We start from the raw sequence: 20907 nt of genomic DNA, 5'->3' as shown, positions 1-20907 counted from the left end.
GGATGCAGTCAATGGTTTGAAGTGTGTGAGAGGATAGATAGGAAACACCTTGAAAATAAACACTGATGGGCTCTTTTCCAAAACTTGTGGTTTGACCTAGACACCTGTCTAAATCATCCTAACGGAAATAGAATCTCAAAAGTAACACATTTGGAACTGTCTCTATATAAAGCAACTCTCTGAGTCTTACTAATATGGAGACTCAGCAAATAATAAACTTTAATAGAGTTTGGCATTAGCATGCACTCATATGTATTCTAATAGGTACTCCTGGTTTTTGTAAGTTTAATAAAGGAACTAAACTCTTAACCCATGAATTTGCTTGACGTTTTCAGTCATTGTCATTTACTGGATAAGGATTTAAGGATTACGGATATGGATTTTTGTGTATTTATTTATTTTATCATGGTTCCTTCACTAGAAAAAAAAGCTTGACAAATGTACAAAAGTACCAATTTTCATTTTTGTTCCTCAAAGGCAACAAACAGTTTTTGAGGGGGTTAATTAAATCTGTGGTATTTAGTTGTTTTAGTTTATTTTAGATCTTATTTTAAATAATTTTAAGTAATCTTGAGGCCCCCTTTGATTGTTTGCTGCGGCCTCCTGGTTCAAAACCACTGCTCTAATATAAGCATAAAATACAGAACACACAAATGCTGAAAAAAAATAATACAATTTTAATTATATTAAGCTATTTGATATTTTTGATATTTTTTTTTTTTTTTTTAAACAGTTTCTGGTACTTTATCAGTATTTGTTTTATGATTATTTTATATTAAATTTATAATCAAGTTATCATTAAGTGCAGTATATTTATAATTTTGTCTGACCATTTTTTTTTACATTGTTAAAAACTTTTACATTGAAACTATCCAAATTAACCCTACTCATACACCTAATCTACATTTTGTTTCTATTAATTTGCAGACTAAAGATCAGATTTAAGGGATTTTTAAGAATATGTTCAGATTGTTTAAAATTTTTGACACCTTTATTTGTACACAATAACAAAGCCTCATATGGACAATAATGGATGTTAAAATGATTGGAAATACTGTAAATGGGAGACTGTAAATTAAATAAAAAAAAAAATCATTTGTGATCCAGCCTCACCTACAGAAGGAGTATTATGTTATTTTATGAATCTTTGCAAATTGCCTTTCTTAATAATGTGCTAGTTAGCAAGTTCTGCGGCTAAAGTAAATAGTCTCATGAGAGTGACTCATCACTCCATGAAAGAGAGTGGCGGGGTGATCAGAGTTCATTAGTATTTAAAGAAACATGCACTTAAACTGGTTGCTGTGTGCAGAGCTGTTTTTAACAGGGTGAAATGGGTGTTGTTTTAAACTACCATTGAGAAATTTTCACCAAAGTATGTATTTAGCTTTTCATTAAGACTCTAAAGAATCATATCTACTTGTGGAAAATGGGCATCCGATGACCTCTTTAAGTGTGATCGTTTTTTTCCCCCCTTACTCTCTTTTTCTTTACTCTTTTCAAATAGTCAGCATGTACAATTCAATGATCAATATGTGAACAACTCAGCAGTTTTGAATATAGTATATGCATGAATGCATAAACACACTCCTCAATATTCAGATCAATCTCTGATTGATATAGTTTATTCAGTGGTTAGTTTGGAAACCTTTACATTTGGTTAATCCCTGGTTCCCATTTACTGCATAATATATCGACATTCAGTATATTTTGTCCCGTTTTTCTATTGCAACTCAGTTGTTGAAAACTAAGTTGGAGTTTGACTGACAGGAATGCACCTTATGCATTATTTAAATCTTAGCAGTGTAAGGATTAGCCCTTATTTTAATTTAGCTTTTAGGGAATCTATTCTTAAGATTTGATATTGATATGATATCAATCAAAACAAATAATTTCTAAGGTTTTAACGACTCGTCCAGCGAATCGTTAAATTCAGTATATCTTTAACAATTTTGTTTATCTTATTCATGGCCAATGATAAAACAAACCAAATAGTACTTTATCAAAATTCATGAGCATAGGTAACGCAATATTTGGCAAATATTTTAAGACTTGAAAATCACATAGCACCAGACACAAGATTTCTTAATAAATCAAAGTTTATTTGCTACTCTACAACACTACTAAGCTACACACACAAACACACATACACGCTGCAGACAAAGAATTGTTTTGATCTGAAGAGAGTTTAAGGTTCTAATGCTCGTTTCCAAGAATGCTCTAACTTCAACCTAAGGGAGTCACAAGCAAGGAACTTTACTATCTTTACTCTTAAAGATGAATGCAACCAGTTTCCAGCAGAATTATGAAGAATTATTATTATGAATTATTAGAATTATTATGATTACTTGCTCTGAGTTGTTTCATTCCTTTCCTGGTTTCAGTCGTCGTTGTGTGATGTCACTGGGGATGCCCTCTTGCAATTGGTTGGTTTCTCTGTGACGCTCTTAGGAAGTCTGTTTAGAGTTCTTTCGGCCTCAGGTGTTAAAGTTTTTTTGGTCAGAGCTTTGAAGGCATGTGTGGATCCTCGCCAGATGGTGTATGTCTGAGAGCGCTTAACAGCGCGATCAGATGAGGAGCCGAAGTTTCAAACAGCACGCGAGCAAGCAGCAAGCAAAAACACACCGAAGATGGGTGTCTGTCTTTATTGGGCTGATTTCAGTCTGCCCCTTTTTCTGTTTGATCCAATCACAAGTGTTTCTGTGGGGCGGAGCCCCGCCCCGCACGGGTCAGTTTTCCGTGCGTAAATCCTTTGCTGAGTTATTTCATAAAATGAAGAACATATCCTAGCAGATTCCTATAAGTGTTTTAATCATACATTACTATGAGAAAAGTCAACTTTCATCCACACCAAATAATTTCTGACGCAACTAGATTTAATTCAAAATCAAACAACAAGTATTTTGCATACCCAAAGTACATATATAAATTTTATCTATTACCCAGTTAAGGCATAGATTAAACGATCCTAAATTCTAAATAATCACACCAAGCATGTGAAACTAAACAATAGTGATCGGGAAAAATTTGACATCAAGAGATTACAACAATTTTTCCCTCAAAAAAAAAAGGGGAAAAAAATGCATACATGTATATCAGACACACACACAGGGTAAGTGGGACGTGAGCATGGGGGCCTGGGCTTTGCACTGGGCTGGCTCCACACTGCACGTCACACTTTTTTAATGCATTATACACTTAACAATACATATACAGTACATATGTGAGGTAAACATGGCATGTGAGTGGCGGCCGGGGCTGAGACTTTGGTCATTGTGCCCTGCAGCTCCTCTCCTAGATGGCTCGTCCTGGGCCTAAACTATGCCTTGCCCACGGAGGGCCCAGAGGCAGCCTTACAATATCTTACTCTTTTTAGCTTTATTATTATTATTATTATTATTATTTTCTCTCTATTATTAATATTATTATTATTTTGTTATTAATACTATGATTACTACTATTATTATTATTATTATTATTATTATTACTATTTTGTCCTCTTTCTAATCCTCCAACTTTCCCCACATTTATTTATTTATTTATTTTTTAATTAATTACTATCCTCTAATTTTTGTTATTAATGTTACTATTATTATTATTATTATTATTACTGTTATCATTACTGTTGTACTTTTTTTTTTTCTTTTTTTTTTTTTGATTAATTTATTTAATTTTTTGATTATTTTGTTTAGTATACTTCCAAACCCAACACCCAGTCACACACACACACACACACACACACGCACACTCATACTCACACAAACCATGTTGGCTGTCATGTATGTTTTGTTGACCCTGGTTACTCTGTATCTGATTTGTCACCTGTAAATAGCATGTTTGTTTGCATAATAAAAAAAAAAAAAAAAAAAAAAAAAAAAAGAGATTACAACAATAACATAGATTCCAATAACACAGCAAGCTTAATTTAATTTCATAAATACAACCTGAATATATATTGTAAATATATTGTATATATTGCTTTTGAGTATTTTGCTTTAATAGCAGCAGCGATTATTATTTGTCCTTTTGGGAACACTTATAAAGGAAGAAATAAGAAGAAAAGGCGCGTTTATCTGCTGGGGAGAAACGGGAGGTCATGGGAATGTCACTCCGGATGGAGATCTGGTGATTTTCTTAGGTCGGACTTCTGTTGTAAAACCATCATCTTTGTTGATACCATCAATGAATTACTGTGTTAAACGATCAGGAGATGTGAGGGAGGGTCTGTGCTGGAGCCTTTCCAGATGCCACATGCTTTGTACTGTTGATTATGCAACTTTTATTTATGGTAAACCGGTCAGGAACAACATTGAATGTTCTGTTCTAAATCCATTTCAGATGTTCCCTCAAATTTACCCTGGGGTTTAGAGGTCTCCTGAGATAAGGAGATTTAGGGCAGGAAATCGGCCAGCCAGTCAAATGCAGATGCTGGGAGTGGAAGTCTTAACTCCTGCTAAGGAATGTGCTGTCTTGAAATTATTTTGTGTGTGTGTCCTGGTCTACTAGGCACTACAGCAGTAGTGATGTTCACAAAAATTTACTAGGGCAACCAAAACTAGGAATGCCAGCTAGCAGTCAAGTATTTCAATGAATGGCTACATGCTGTGAGAAAGTGGCTAATAATGGTAAACTTCACTAATTACCATTGAATAAAAGAACTCGTGAATAAAAGGATGAACATATCCAAGATGGCCGAACAGACGGTGCCAGGGTGTAACGTCTGACAAACAAAAGCTTAAACCTTAAAGACTGACTACTGCGGACTCAGATAAAGTGTATTATGACTTGAACCATTAAGTTATCATTTAAAGAAAAAGAAAAAAAGGAGCGCCAAATAATGCCAAAACCAAATCAAAGACGAGGCGAGTTGTTGGATATCGCGCCAGCAAACCAAATCTGCATGGAGGGAAAGGGCGCTGGTAGCGCCGATAATACTTCAGAAATACTGAAGGAACTCAAATTATTTCGAACTGAAACGGCTGAAAATTTTGGTGTGCTGAGGAAGGAGGTGAGCGATATAAAACTGAACTTTGAAGAATTAAAAACAAGGGTGAATGACGCCGAACAGGGGATTGCGGACAACGAGGATCGTAACATGGATTTGACTAAGGTGCTGTTTCAGCTGATGCGCAAACAAAAGTACCTTGAGGAGAAGTGTGAGGGTCTGGAAAGCCGTTCACGGAGAAATAATTTAAGAATTTACTCTGTACCGGAAAAAATAGAAGGAAGTAATATGATTGAGTTTATAGAAAAGCTTATTCGTGAGCAACTTAATATCCGGGAAGAGATTTACATTGAAAGGGCGCATCGCGCCGCAGCAACAGGTGTCTCCACGGGACGTGCCACGGACAAAAGCAGATCAATCATTGTTTGTTTCCGTAGTTTTAACCTGTTAGCGATCCAGCGTCCCGCCGGCGGCACACGGCCCCCCCCCGGGGGTAAACTTTCTCAGACACAAAACCCCCCCCAAAAAAAAGCTGAACATGTCATATATCTATGAAAAGCTGAGATTCTTCTGATTCGAACGATGTAAGGCATTTTAAGATACAATCAACACAGCAGGTACAATCAGTGTCTTTGTCAGACCACCAGCACCCAAATAAAAAATCAACAAAACTCATGAACTCACCTATGAAGCCTCCTGAAAGCTCACTGATCCATGATATTCCAACAAAAACGGTGCTGTTACACTGTAAAGAGTCCAGACTATCCAATTCAGTGCAATATTTAGTCCATAGCACATGTATATCTTGATAAACATCCACGGAATGTACTACTAGCATTTCCCATTAGCCGACGGAGCAATGTAATCTTCTGTGTTTTCTGCAATGCAGCGTCTATTCTCATGCACAAACAGAGGATTTTTTTATGTCAAAATGGCCGCTGAGAGCTGACCTTTTGATTGACATCTCATTTGAACCAATAGGTTCATCTTAGAGGGGTCAACAAGCCTCTACAGCCAAAGAGCGTCCAGCATGGGAGATGGGTCAACCCCTATTTGATGGACAGTAGATCGGTCCAGTGGCATTCTAGTTTGGAAATGACGGTCGTTTCTGATAGCCAATGAGCTTCTGAACCGACTGATATGATGTTTTAGGGGGTCGGTTCATGTTTCATTGGTCTAAACACCGTGCGCACTTCTTGTGCGCATGTGCGCGGAACGCGTTCGTGTGTGTGCGCTCAATGGAGAAAGACGCGCTCAATGGAGAAAGACGCGCTCGGCGGTGTGCGAAAGGTTTGGAGAGCGTTGAAAGTGTTTGAATGGTGAAAAATGGCGAAGAGATTGTTGAAAACAAACTTTTCCCTTGAAGAGGTTATAATGCAAGAGCACAGTGATGAGTTGGAGGATGATATTAGAGAGTTTCTTCAGTTGACTCCATAGCGGAGGATATGGGGAGACGCAACTTTGCACAAGTGAGTTTTTTATTGTATTTTATAACATTTTTACTGTACTTTTACTCATATGCAGTACCTCACGTACTGAGGTATGTGTTTTGAGGTGTTCCTGCTAACTTTTGTCGGGTGTGTATGTATGTGTATATTTATATTTGTGTGTGTGTACGTACATATGTATGTATGTATGTATGTATGTATGTGTATACACACACACACACACATACATATATGTATATGTGTGTGTGTGTATGTGTGTGTGTGTATATACAAACACACATACGTATGTGTGTGTGTGTGTGTGTGTGTGTGTGTGTGTGTGTATATACAAACACACACACATACATATGTACATATTACACTCACAAAATATAAATAGTGTTTGTGTGTTACTCATGCATCTGTCTGGTTGTTTGTGCATGTTTATATACATTTGAGCATGTAAAAAAAATAGTTGAATACAGAAAAGATGTAAATGTTTTATAAAATATTTATTTTGTTGTGCTTTGTATCACAGAAAATCTGGGAAGACACATACTGAGGGACATACTGAGAGGAGCCATTTCATACTGAGAGGAGCCATTTCACACTTCTGCCAGAACGCGTGAGAGTGAGAGTCAGAGTAAGGGGGACAGAGGGAGGGGTGACAGAGTGTGTTGACTCAAGGGGGATTCCCTTCCCCCTCTGAGCCAGCAGCAGCAGGAAAGCAGATGTCAGCAAGAACATCTGAAGAGAGATGGAATGGTGTTGATGTTCCAGATAAAAAAAATAGTAAAATTTTTAAATAGTTATACAGTGTGAGATATATATATATATATATATATATATATATATATATATATATATATATATATATATATATATATATATATATTAGTGTTTTAATTAAAAAAAATTATACCATAGCACTTGTTTTGTTTCTTTATTTTCACATTTAGTTTCAAGAATTGAAAAACACTATAATGTGTTTGTTTCAGTTATGTGTCAACAATTATTGGCAGTGAATCTGGATAAGGAATAGAATAGCTCTAAGTGTAACCTTTCATTTGACACCAAAATTATAACTGTACGTTACAGCATTCAAGAATTACAGCATTTTATGTGTCAATGGTTACAGAGGGCAATTTGGAGTCTCCAAGTGTCCTTTTTTGGGAAGCGCCTAGACATAAACTTAGAAAATTAGTGTTTTACACATGTTTATCTAAGGTATTGTTATCAAGTTTATCAAAATTTAGCTTGGTAAGGCTTCATTCTGTGATCCCATTGTATTTTCCAGCTCATACCTCCCAGCTATAGTCATCTGCAGGCTTCTATTTACAAAAAAAATGTAGGCGGAATGTTTTTTTTCTCTTTTTCAGTGTTTTCAAAGTTCTATTACTCAATATCAGTAAGACTTACAGTGATTCTGACTGTTGAGGTACAAACCTCAGAGTGTCACCTTTCAAAAGAGACCAACACCATGCACATACTCCAAATGGTTCAAGAACAGAATGCAATTTACTTTGGGTATGCCTTTTTTAGGCGTTTTAAGCAAATTTTACAGGATCTGTAAGAGGTGGGGAAACAACGAGTGTTATATGCTGCATGGTCTCTAAAGGACATTCGGATCAAGGATCAACGGATATACTTTGATGAGGATTACACCACCGACGTTTTTAAGGAGCGTGCAAAATACAGGAGCGCAAGGAAACAACTCCAAGAGCGAAAAATCAAGTCTCGCATTCTCTACCCCGCAAAACTCATGCTGTTTCTGCAGGATGGAAAGACTAAGATTTTTGAAAACCCACGAAAAGCAGCTGAGGGTCTAAAGGACTTTGGCGTAACGATGGAAGTTCCAAGAAAAGAGCCGGATTGGGACTCAGCTTTGCAGGCTGTAGGATGGCAGTCCACCCGCAGTAGGAGCAAACATAATCCTGCTGGGGAAATAACAGCCAGCGTTGAATCTCTTCGACTTTCCTTGGACAGTTACGAAAATGAAAAGACACACGACGAATAAGGTATGTGGAGATTACATTGTGGCAAGCACTAATTTGTATAATTGAGTGCAATGTCCACAGTGTGTGAACATATCCCTACACAAGCTGAAAATTCAGAAGGATGTGTCTATGACCATGATGAACTGGACTCGGAGTCAAAATTTTTTCCAAACATAAATGATACATGTAAATATTATACAGACGTAGAATTTACTAGTAATATAGAAACGGCTGGTTCATTTTCTCTTATTAATTTGAATTGTAGAAGCCTTTATTCAAATTTTAGTAAAATACATGATTATTTGAACACTTTACAAAATAAATTTACTGTTATAGCTTTGTCTGAGACTTGGTTAACGGATGAGAAAGGTGTGGAATTTCATTTTGAGGGTTATGAATTGTTTTATGTTAATCGGATTTATAAGAGAGGAAGGGGGGTTGCTTTATATGTTAGTAGTGATCTGAAATGTAAAATAATTGAGTGTATGACTACTGCAATAGAAGATTTAATGGAATGTTTAACTGTTGAGATTGAAATGAAGAAACAGAGGAATGTTGTTGTCACATGCATATATAGAACTCCAGGGTCTAGCATTATAGTATTTAATAACAAGCTGGAGCAATTATTAGTTGGGATGAATGAAAATAAAGTGTCTGTAATTTGCGGGGACTTCAATATAAATCTCTTGAATGTGTCTAATCATACTAGTAGTTTAGATTTTCTAGATTTAATGTACAGTAGAGGCCTTTATCCTACCATTACTAGGCCTAGCCGAATATCCTCCAGTTGTGCCACATTAATTGATAATATTTTTGTAAATATATTTGAAAAAACGGTCAAAAGTGGTCTTTTGATAAATGATACAACGGATCATTTACCAATATTTGTAACTTATTTTTGTGAAATAAAAACAAATAAAGAAAAGTTTAGTAAAGTTACTAGGTTAAGAACTGAGGAAACACTAAATAGATTTAGGGATGATCTTATGAAAGAACACTGGGATAATGTTTATAATACGAATAATGTAAATAAGGATTATGCATTATTTTTTAAAAAGTATTTATGGTTATATAATAAAAATTGCCCTATAAAAATATTGAATGATAAAGTAAGAAATAATAATAAACCCTGGTTAACGAAGGGTATATTGAAATCTTGTAAAAAGAAGAATAAGCTTTATCGGGACTTTGTAAAATATCGGACAGTTAATGCAGAAAAAAAATATAAAGCCTATAAAAATAAGTTGACTACTATAATGAGACGTGCAAAGAAAGATTATTATACAAATGTGTTGATGGAAAATAAAAGTAATATCAAAAGAATGTGGAAAGTCTTAAGGGAGGTTATGGGCAGTAAAATTAATTATAGTCAGCCATTATACTTAATGAATGAACAGAATGTCGAGATAAGTGGTGAAAAAATGGCTGATGAATTTAATTCATTTTTTGTTAATGTTGGTCCAAATCCTGCCAAAACTATACCATTACATAATGAAAATAAAAGCTGGACAGGTGAAAGCAGAGTTATGCAATCCCTTTTTTTTGACGAAGTTAGTGAGAGTGAAATTATTTCCACTGTCTCTAAATTAAAAAGTAAACATTCATGTGATAGTGATGGCTTAGATATGTATATTGTCAAAGAAACTATATGTTGTATTATTAGACCATTAAAATATATAATCAACTTGTCTTTTAATACAGGTTCCTTTCCAGATAAAATGAAGGTGGCCAAAATTATTCCCCTTTTTAAATCTGGCGATAGGCATAGTCTTACAAATTATAGGCCTATATCTTTGCTTTCTCAATTTTCAAAAATTCTGGAGAAGCTTTTTGTTAAAAGATTTGATTATTTTCTTGAAAAACATTCTTTGATACATGATAATCAGTTTGGGTTTCGAAGCACCCGCTCAACAGCTATGGCTTTGATGAAAATCACAGAGGACATTATTACAGAATTGGAGCATAAAAATTACACAGTTGGGGTTTTTATTGACCTTAAAAAGGCTTTCGACACTCTTGATCATGGTATATTGATATCTAAATTACAGACATATGGAATTAGAGGTGTAGTATTAAACTGGATTATTAGTTACTTAGAAAATAGACAACAATATGTAGAGTATATAGGCCATGAATCTAAGTTGGAAACAATGCAGTGTGGAGTCCCTCAAGCCTCTGTGCTGGGGCCTAAATTATTTACTTTATATATTAATGATCTCTGTGATGAATCAAAGATTTTAGGTTTTGTTCTTTTTGCGGATGATACAAATTTTTTTGTATCGGGGAAGAATTTAAAAATATTCATGAAAATTATTGAACAAGAATTGGTTGTACTGTAAAAATAAACTATCGTTAAACTTAAGTAAAAGAAAAAATTATTTTGTTTACAAATCAAAAACGCCCTGATAATGTTAGTTTGACTTTAAATGGAATAACAATTGAGAGAGTGTCAGAATTTAGGTTTTTAGGAGTACTCATTGATGAAAAATTTAAATGGAAGTCACACATAGCTTATGTAAGAAATAAAATTTGTAAAAACATTGCCGTTTTGAGTAAAGTAAAGTTTATGTTAAATTATAAGGCAATGAGAATCCTATATTGTTCCTTTATTTTGTCATATTTGATGTATTGTTTGGAGGTATGGGGTAATTCATATTTCACTAATTTAATGCCCTTATTTATTTTGCAAAAAAGGGCCATAAGAATAATTAATGGAGTTGCTCCAAGAGAACATACTACAGGACTGTTTCTGAGGTCAGGTCTACTCAAATTGAAGGATTTGGTTTCTTTACAAACTTTATTAGTTGTTCATAAAGCAAAACATTGCCTGTTACCAGATGGATTGCAAACCCTTTTTACTGTGAATAGTGAGACAAGCAGAAGAAATAATGATTTTAAACAACCTTTTGCTGGAAATACCCTCAAACAAATGTGTGTCTCAGTTTCTGGTGTGAAAAGATGGAATTTATTAGAAAATGATCTAAAATGTTGTTCAAATATTCTTCGATTTAAATATAAGTATAAACAGAAGATACTTCATTTGTACAAAGATGATGGTCAATGATGGTCTCGTCGTTGTTTTCGTTGCCAGAGTTGTTATTATTGTATCATTGTTGTTTTTGTTTGTTTAATGTTGTGTAAGCATAATTAATAATAATAAAAAATAAATAAATAAATTTAAAAAAATTATAAAAAAAGGGAAAATTGTTAAAATTGAAAGTAGATTACATCTGGTCTGGGCAATTTTGTCTTTTTTTTTTGGTGTTGTTATTTTATTTTTATTCTTCATGTCGGTGAGGCCATCTAATTTGTAACTTTCTTAATATAAGAATGGGGTAGGAGTTTATAAGATTTTTTTTTCTTCATCCTACTCCTGTTCTTTTTGTCATGGAATGTATTTTTATTGTGTTGTTGGATTGTTGTGGCATTTCGTGTTGCATTACCATGAAAAGAGAATAAATAAATGAAATTAAATGAACATGTAAAGCACATGTCCTTCGAATGTTACCACCTCAATTGTTCCTGTTGTCTACGTTTGCTTTGTGCACAAACTCAGTGTAAATCTATTATTTTTCTGCTTTATTTCTAAAACACTCTCATCAGGTTTGTTTTGAATGAAAATAATCTGTCTGATTCCAGAGCTGCAGCAATGTGGATGAGATTTTAATGAAGTGTCAGTGTGTACATGTGTGACATGGAGACATATCACGGTAAATCACAACTCGATAGACTTCACTCTTAAATAATAGAGTAATGCCATGTCTCTGAGGAACAGACCTTCCTCTGATATGGACATGCAGTGTGTAGCTTTCTATCTGTCTGTGGGGTGAGGGTGTTACAGGAAGTGAGAAAAATAGACACCCTCAGTCTAGACTAGACAGTCTACCACTTCTGATGAGGGGCATCTCAGCCTGGCAGTTTTGTAGTTTTGAACAAATGTGTGCCCACACTTTCCCAAATGATTCCACCCACACTGTATTTTTTTTTTTTCTGCAGAAGGTGGGATCATTAGAGAAATTCATAGAGAACACTGCCAGATAAACATTAGAAAGCTGTGGTCTGCTTTGGTCTCAGCAATTGGGATGTATGATTTCCTCATGCAGAGATCAAACCAGATTCTTGATATTCAGGGTCCAAAATGAACACGCTGCCACACCTGCCAATAGTGAGTGAATTGAGAAAATTGATCCACCATAATATTCTTACCTACCATGATGCAGTAATAAGCTCCATTGTTTTTTGATTATTAACCCAAGAAAAAAAACAAAAACATAAATCTTTATAACTTTACGACAATGGTACTTTATGAAACTGTACCTGTTTTAAGTGTGCATTATAATTGAGAAAATGAATATGTTAAATACAAACCCGATTCCAAAAAAGTTGGGACACTGTACAAAGTACGAATAAAAAAGGAATGCAATAATTTACAAATCTCATAAACTTATATTTTATTCACAATAGAATATAGATAACATATCAAATGTTGAAAGTGAGACATTTTGAAATATCATGCCAAATATTGGCTCATTTTGGATTTCATGAGAGCTACACATTCCAAAAAAGTTGGGACAGGTAGCAATAAGAGGCCGGAAAAGTTAAATGTACATATAAGGAACAGCTGGAGGACCAATTTGCAACTTATTAGGTCAATTGGCAACACGATTGGCTATAAAAAGAGCCTCTCAGAGTGGCAGTGTCTCTCAGAAGTCAAGATGGCAAGAGGATCACCAATTCCCCCAATGCTGCGGCAAAAAATAGTGGAGCAATATCAGAAAGGAGTTTCTCAGAGAAAAATGGCAAAGAGTTTGAAGTTATCATCATCTACAGTGCATAATATCATCCAAAGATTCAGAGAATCTGGAACAACAATACTGGCCCTTAGACGGCACTGCATCACATACAGGAATGCTACTGTAATGGAAATCACAACATGGGCTCAGGAATACTTCCAGAAAACATTGTCGGTGAACACAATCCACCGTGCCATTCGCCGTTGCCGGCTAAAACTCTATAGGTCAAAAAAGAAGCCATATCTACACATGATCCAGAAGCGCAGGCATTTTCTCTGGGCCAAGGCTTATTTAAAATGGACTGTGACAAAGTGGAAAACTGTTCTGTGGTCAGACGAATCGAAATTTGAAGTTCTTTTTGGAAAATTGGGACGCCATGTCATCCGGACTAAAGAGGACAAGGACAACCCAAGTTGTTATCAGCGCTCAGTTCAGAAGCCTACATCTCTGATGGTATGGGGTTGCATGAGTGCGTGTGGCATGGGCAGCTTACACATCTGGAAAGGCACCATCAATGCTGAAAGGTATATCCAAGTTCTAGAACAACATATGCTCCCATCCAGACGTTGTCTCTTTCAGGGAAGACCTTGCATTTTCCAACTTGACAATGCCAGACCACATACTGCATCAATTACAACATCATGGCTGCGTAGAATGAGGATCCGGGTACTGAAATGGCCAGCCTGCAGTCCAGATCTTTCACCCATAGAAAACATTTGGCGAATCATAAAGAGGAAGATGCGACAAAGAAGACCTAAGACAGTTGAGCAACTAGAAGCCTGTATTAGACAAGAATGGGACAACATTCCTATTCCTAAACTTGAGCAACTTGTCTCCTCAGTCCCCAGACGTTTGCAGACTGTTATAAAAAGAAGAGGAGATGCCACACAGTGGTAAACATGGCCTTGTCCCAACTTTTTTGAGATGTGTTGATGCCATGAAATTTAAAATAAACGTATTTTTCCCTTAAAATGATACATTTTCTCAGTTTAAACATTCAATATGTCATCTATATTGTATTCTGAATAAAATATTGAAATTTGAAACTTCCACATCATTGCATTCTGTTTTTATTCACAATTTGTACAGTGTCCCAACTTTTTTGGAATCGGGTTTGTATTGACGTAGAAGTCATTAGAAGGCCTGCAAATTGCAACTTGTTTTCTTTAGTATGCTTTGTATGTCTACAATCGCATATTGTTTGAATTATTCACATCACACAAAATCACATACAGAATTACTAGAGGCAACAGCAATAATCAAAAGATAAACATTTATTATTAAGCAAGAGCACTCATGGACATGACCGTAGCAAGGGTTTGAAAATTGGTGAGGTCTGGGGTTAACCTATGCTGAAACGTCTGCGTTGTCATGGAGAGTGCAGGTCATGTTTGATTAGATACCATGGGAGCGCAACCCTCTGGCATTTTCCACATGTTTTTTGGTGCAACATTGAATGGCCCCCATAAAATGTTCTTCACACTAAGAAAACAATGAATGTTTTAAGAACTGTTCACTGAAAAGTTCTTTGGAAAACCAAAAGTGGTTCTTCTAAAGGCACTTAGATTTAGATTTAACAGTTCACAATTATTCTTTGCATATATATATATATATATATATATATAGGCTATTTTTCACATATTGCTATAGCACATTGCTAAGTGTTTGGTGGTTGCTTACTGGCAAGGCAAAAATGTCCACCCCTCAGTCTCTACGGAACTCTAGGCCTTTGTTGGTTGAACTTTTTTGTTAAAAATACAAATTTGCAGAAGGACTATTCTCTGGAGAAACAAAAAATGGTTCTTTTATCACATCAGTGTGAAAATCTATTTTTGGAACATATTTTTAGAGTATACTTGCATTTTTAGGATGTGAATGAAATCTAGATTTACAGAATTGATTTAGCCTTTTAAGACCCGAGAAAAAAGTTTTAGGAATTTTTTTTCATGTCTTTAAATTGTTAGATCATTTAGAATAATGTAAAAAAAAAAAAATATATATATATATATATATATATATATATATATATATATATATATATATATATACTGTATATTAAATTCATAAGTTATGCTATGTCCTCGTTTGAGGACATCGGGACTCAATTTCTTTGAAAAACTAAAAAGACATGAATGAACATGCATGGGCAAAAACAGAATGATTCGATATACCTTTTTTCTTTATGTAAAATGGCTATAAACGGGTTTTCTCATTATATACAATGTATCTATAAACTAAATCTAACTTGCATATTAATTTGTTTTTGGGGAAACATGTAATGATAAAAGAAGTGTAATAATGAGAGTAATAATTGACCAGATTTTCGTAATAATATATAATATTTCATAGAATATTGAAACATAATTTCTTTCCCTATTAATTTGTTATGTCTCCCAAAATGCGTAATAAATATGCTTTTAGTCCCGGTGTCCTCATATGAGAGCATGTATGAAATCAACGTCCTGTTTCGTAACAGAAGGTCATATTTTGATTTGAAACCCCATAGCATTTTCCTGAGATGTTGATTTATGACACACAATTAAAAAATTAGACAGATTTAAATGATAATTACAAAATATGATCATATTTCCATAAGAGTGTAACTAAATTAATTTCAGACATTTTTGAAGACCAAGGAGAGGGAGTGGTCATAGTGAAACATCCAATCATTTGGTATCTCTGAAAAGGCCTGAATGTGCGCTGTACAAGACAGCCAGACCTAAAACTGTGCCATGTACAGTCTCAGAGAAATTCACTAAAATATAATGTCCTCATATGAGGCCGCAGGGTCTTAAGATGTAAAGACACACATTCTCACTCTTGGATGTATATAGGTTTTTTTTTATACATTTTATTTTTAGTTTTCTTTGTAAAAAGGAAAACAGGTTATACTTTGAAACAATTTAACGAAGGTTGAGTTTATAGTTAAAACATACTAGTTAATTGTATATATCTACATATTGTAAAGATATGGTTGGATTGAGCATTGAATGTATTATGCTACATGATCGTACTCAAATGAATGTTCACAATAAACAAAAATAAATTGGAAAAAAGAAAGCTAGATTTACATCAGTTAGTGTATGAGTGTACCATACAGTATGGAGCTTGTTTGACAGAGGGATGCTCTTTTGCTACTGAATATTACTATCTTGGTCAATCAATCAAACCTCATGTTAGCAAAGTGTGCTTGAGGAGAATGAGGGCCCATTGTTACCTGAAGGTTAAATGCAATTACGCCTTGTGACAAAACAACTGAGCAAATCAATTGAGTTAATAATAAAGAATGGCTGATAAAAGAACAAATGGATGCCAGTGCAATGAACAAGTTAAAGCACAGACATTAACGCTGAAATGTAGTGGAATGAAGTAGGTAGTTCATAAATGAAAGCCCTTACACATCTCATGGCTGAGGTGGTTCTGTGAAGGGAATTAAACAGAGATGTGTTGAAGCCAATGTAGGAGATTGATAGCTGCTGTCATTCAAGAATTGATTTCTGCTGAAGGGGTCAACACCTGCCATTGATTTTGGGGCATGCTTATTTTTTTTCCACAGCAGATTGTAGAATTTGGTGTTTGCTAAGGCAAGCATCACTATTATTAATGCTCATACTTATGGTGTTTTCAAAAACCATAATCCTAAACAGATATAACAATAGATATATTTGATATCTCAAATCATGTGACTCAATGGGGAGAGGTGTTCTATTAATTTTCTATTTTCATATCTAGGGGCCAGAATTTCAAAGAAACATTGCTTTTCTTCAGAAAATTTAAAAATCTAGATCAATTGCATTATATAACTGTGAATTATTAAGATCAAGTTTTACAAATGCAAAGCTGCTCATAAACACCACTTCACCAGTCTTAAAGAAGCAAAATTCTGCTTGCTGAAAGTGATTGAAAACTGAAGTCACTCTAAAGTCGGCAAAATTGTCTCAAAGGATTATTATAAATAATGCTGTCAAGTCACTGATTAAAATGACAAAGACATTATTTGCATTTCACCATGACCTTGACAGCCCTTAATTAAATGCCCATAATTATTTGCCCATAGCCAAGACTTAGAAATAACTTTAAGCAGGGTTCAGCAAGCTTGCTATATTCCTTGCAACCAGTCTTTAGAAGCAGATGCTGTTTGTCTCTCTAAACCAAAATATCTCCATCTAAGACTATTATAATCAATTTAAGTACACAGATTCCTATAATTATCTTCTATTATACGGCCATCAGCACAAATAGAAATAAATGTCTTTTTTAAATTGAAACATCTCCAAAACAATTTGGGAACAGCCGTCTTCTCTACAATCGACAGCCAAGCTAATCTCAGGCTTGTGAAATGTGATTATTGTTTCCACTTTCTACTGATTAAAGCCTGCGATGTGCAAAGAGAAGCATAAACAGATGCACTTCCAATTGGAGAACTGTAGAAAAGTGCAACACTTTGAGATAACAAGAGCTCTATGAACTTCTGGCTAGGAGAGGAATTAAGGGCTAATTAACTTCTATTGCTGTTGATGTTTTTCTTACATTTCTGATGAAATAAGAGCTACACTCTTTGGCCAAATGCTCAGTTCGAAGACTCTGTGAAAATTCAAAGGTTGCCTTCCTTGCCAGTCAGTCAGTGACCAAGGGTGGGTTTGATTTGGGTTTCGGTTGATGTGGGGGTGAGGGATATCAATTTGAAAATCCCAGATAGTGAATTCAAGTGTATTTTGTTTATTAATTTTTAGAAACCTTACACTTGTTCACTTTTAACAGTTTAACAAGTGTTGATCATTAACCATTCAACATTACCAGCATTACAAAGTTGGCTTTAGACATCAACAAGGTGAATATTTAATGACTGAAATGGTAATTCCGTCATATAAACAGAACAGTGAGCTTCTAAATTCATTTATATATTCATTTTGTTATAAATCTTTGCCGCCTTCAAAATCTGACCAGATTGGTAGACAATAAACTTCCAGTTTTTGGACACTGCCATTGTCTGGCCAAAATAGCTTCCACTCATCACTTCGGCCAACATGGTGGGTGGCAGCAGAGTCTTGTGTGGAAGCTTCTCAGACTGTGACACTAGTTTGGACATAGAGAAAATTGCTCTGAGCCAAGCACAAAGAGGTCTGTGCTTGAAAACCTAAACTTCACATGTACGACAATGCTGGAGTAGCTTCTAGACATCTCTGAGTGTTCTCAAGTGGTCAACCAAAGCCTGGATGTGAACTCCATAGAAATGTTTGACTTGACCTAATGATTGCAGATCACACTCAAAGGCACATTGCTTTCAGTCTGTCAGAGTTTGAGTGAATCTGAAAAGAAGAAAGTAAGAAGCTATTCACTATCAGGTGGGCAGACATGTAGTTAGCAGTTCAAGATTCAAGATTTTTTTATTTGTCACATACACAATTATACAGGGTATAACCAGCAGTGAAATGTAGGTCAGGTCCGCTCCAAGGACAGTGCAATTATATAGTATACAAATATTAAGAAAAAGAAAAGTAGAAAAAATAAGAGAATAAAATCAAATAAAAGATAAAAAATATAAATATAAATATAAATGTGCAGGTCAGTATGTTGTTGACTTAAATAGTAATAAGAGGAATGTGCAAAAAGAATGTGCAAAAAGTTGTCCAGGGGATTTAAATAGCAGCAATATGAGATAGAGAAAAATTATGAATAGCTATTGATATAGTGATATTTACATGGAGTCATGTGATGTTATGACACAGAGTTAGAGTTTAGGAGCCTGATTCCCGGAGATGTTTTCACCGAGGTACTTGAAGCTACTGACTCTCTCCACAGGGGTCCCACTGATCATAAGAGGAGTGTAGGGCTGCTGCTGTCTCTTCCTAAAGTCCATGATCAGCTCTTTAGTTTCGCTCACATTCAGAGAGAGACAGTTGTCCTGGCACCATGATGTGAGTCTCTCTACCTCGTCCAAGTAAGTGGTCTCATCGTTGTTGGAGATGAGGCCCAGAACCACAGTGTCATCAGCGAATTTGATGATAGATGTGGAGCTGTAAGAGGACACACAGTCATGCGTGTAGAGAGAGTAAAGCAGGGGACTCAGGACACAGCCCTGTGGGGCTCCTACGTTCAGGGTGATGGGGTTTGAGGTGAACTGGCCAACTATCACCGCTTGAGGTCTGCAGGTGAGGAAGTCTTGAATCCAGTCACAGAGTGAGGAGTTTAGGCCGAGGTCTGTGAGTTTAGAAGCCAGCTTGATGGGGACTATAGTATTGAAAGCTGAGCTATAGTCAATGAATAGCAGCCTTACATAATTCCCATTGTTGCTGTCCAAGTGTGTGAGGGAAGAGTGGAGGATGTGAAAGATGGCTTCATCAGTAGATCTGTTTGGGCGATAGGCAAACTGAAAAGGGTCCAAAGTATCAGGTATGGAGGAGCAGATGTGGCTCTTTACAAGTCTCTCAAAAACCTTCATGACTATAGATGTTAGGGCAACTGGGCGATAGTCATTCAGACAAGAGGGTTTATTGTTCTTTGTCACAGGGATAATGACAGATTTTTTGAATGAGGTGGGAACCATGGAGGTAGCAAGGGACTCATTAAAGATAGACGTGAACAAACCAGCGAGCTGATCAGCGCAGGATCTCAGAACACGGCCGGTTATCCCATCAGGTCCGGCTGCTTTCCTGACGTTCACTTTCTTTAGCGCCCTCCGAACCTCATTGTAGAGCCTGGTCAGAACAAGAACACACACACACCTAATTTCAAGACATTCCTGAGCAGGCATAAAACAAAGCCCACTCCCAGCATGTGACAGGCTGGCCCCTCCTGCCCTGAACCGCCTTATCTCCTGAGAACATAAAACCAGGATATATTGGAAAAAGACATCTGGATGCTTTTAAGAGAAGAGCAACTTTAAATGCTTGGCTGGTTGTATCATAAATAAAGTCGAACGGGACAAAGACTTCGGCGTCTGGAAAAAGTGGCACCACAGACCCCTCTGATACTCCTTGACCTCAGTGCAGTAATTCAAGAAAATTATAGCTGAAGAAGACTTCTTTTACGATCAACGTCCAACTAAGAAAATCTTCAGATCTCCACGAAAGTGACCTTCCTATGACCTTGCGTTATTAGCACATTCCAGGATCGCGCCGTTTTTGTTCCCTAATAGACACAGAGCAAAATGCTTTGCTCAAGGATTTTAAAGAGGACGATTATACTTGTTTCTGCTATTGAAGCAATATATTCCAGACAATATCTACAATATATTCACAATATATATTAAGGTTGTTCACAGCTCATTTAAAAGACTTGTTGTGTTATTGAACTTATGATATTGTTGTAATCTTTTGAGGCATAATATTCCTGATCATTAGTTGTTCATTTTCACATGATGGATGTGTTTATGTAGAATTTAGGATCTTTTAATCGATGCAATAACCGCGTAATGAATACAAAGGATATATGTATTTTTGTGCATATCAAAAACGTAGGTGTTTGGTTTCAGAGAAAAGCTGATTTCATGAGTAATAATATGGTGTGAATGAAAATGATCTTTTCTCTGCAAGGTATGATCATAATATGAATAGAAATCTGCTGTCGATAAGTTCTTAATGTGATAAAATAACTGAACGGACAATGTATGCATAGAAAAACAAAAGGCTGTGCGTGGCGGAGCTCCGCCCTACAGAAACACTTGCGATTGGATCAAACGCCCCACAGGAAGAATCCGATTGGGTCAGGCGCCTGTGGGCAGATCCCAAATCGGCCCGTTAAAAACA

The sequence above is a fragment of the Barbus barbus genome (assembly GCF_936440315.1).
Source record: "Barbus barbus genome assembly, chromosome: 32".
In the NCBI taxonomy this organism is placed as follows: domain Eukaryota; kingdom Metazoa; phylum Chordata; class Actinopteri; order Cypriniformes; family Cyprinidae; genus Barbus; species Barbus barbus.
This window is presented reverse-complemented; position numbering follows the sequence as displayed.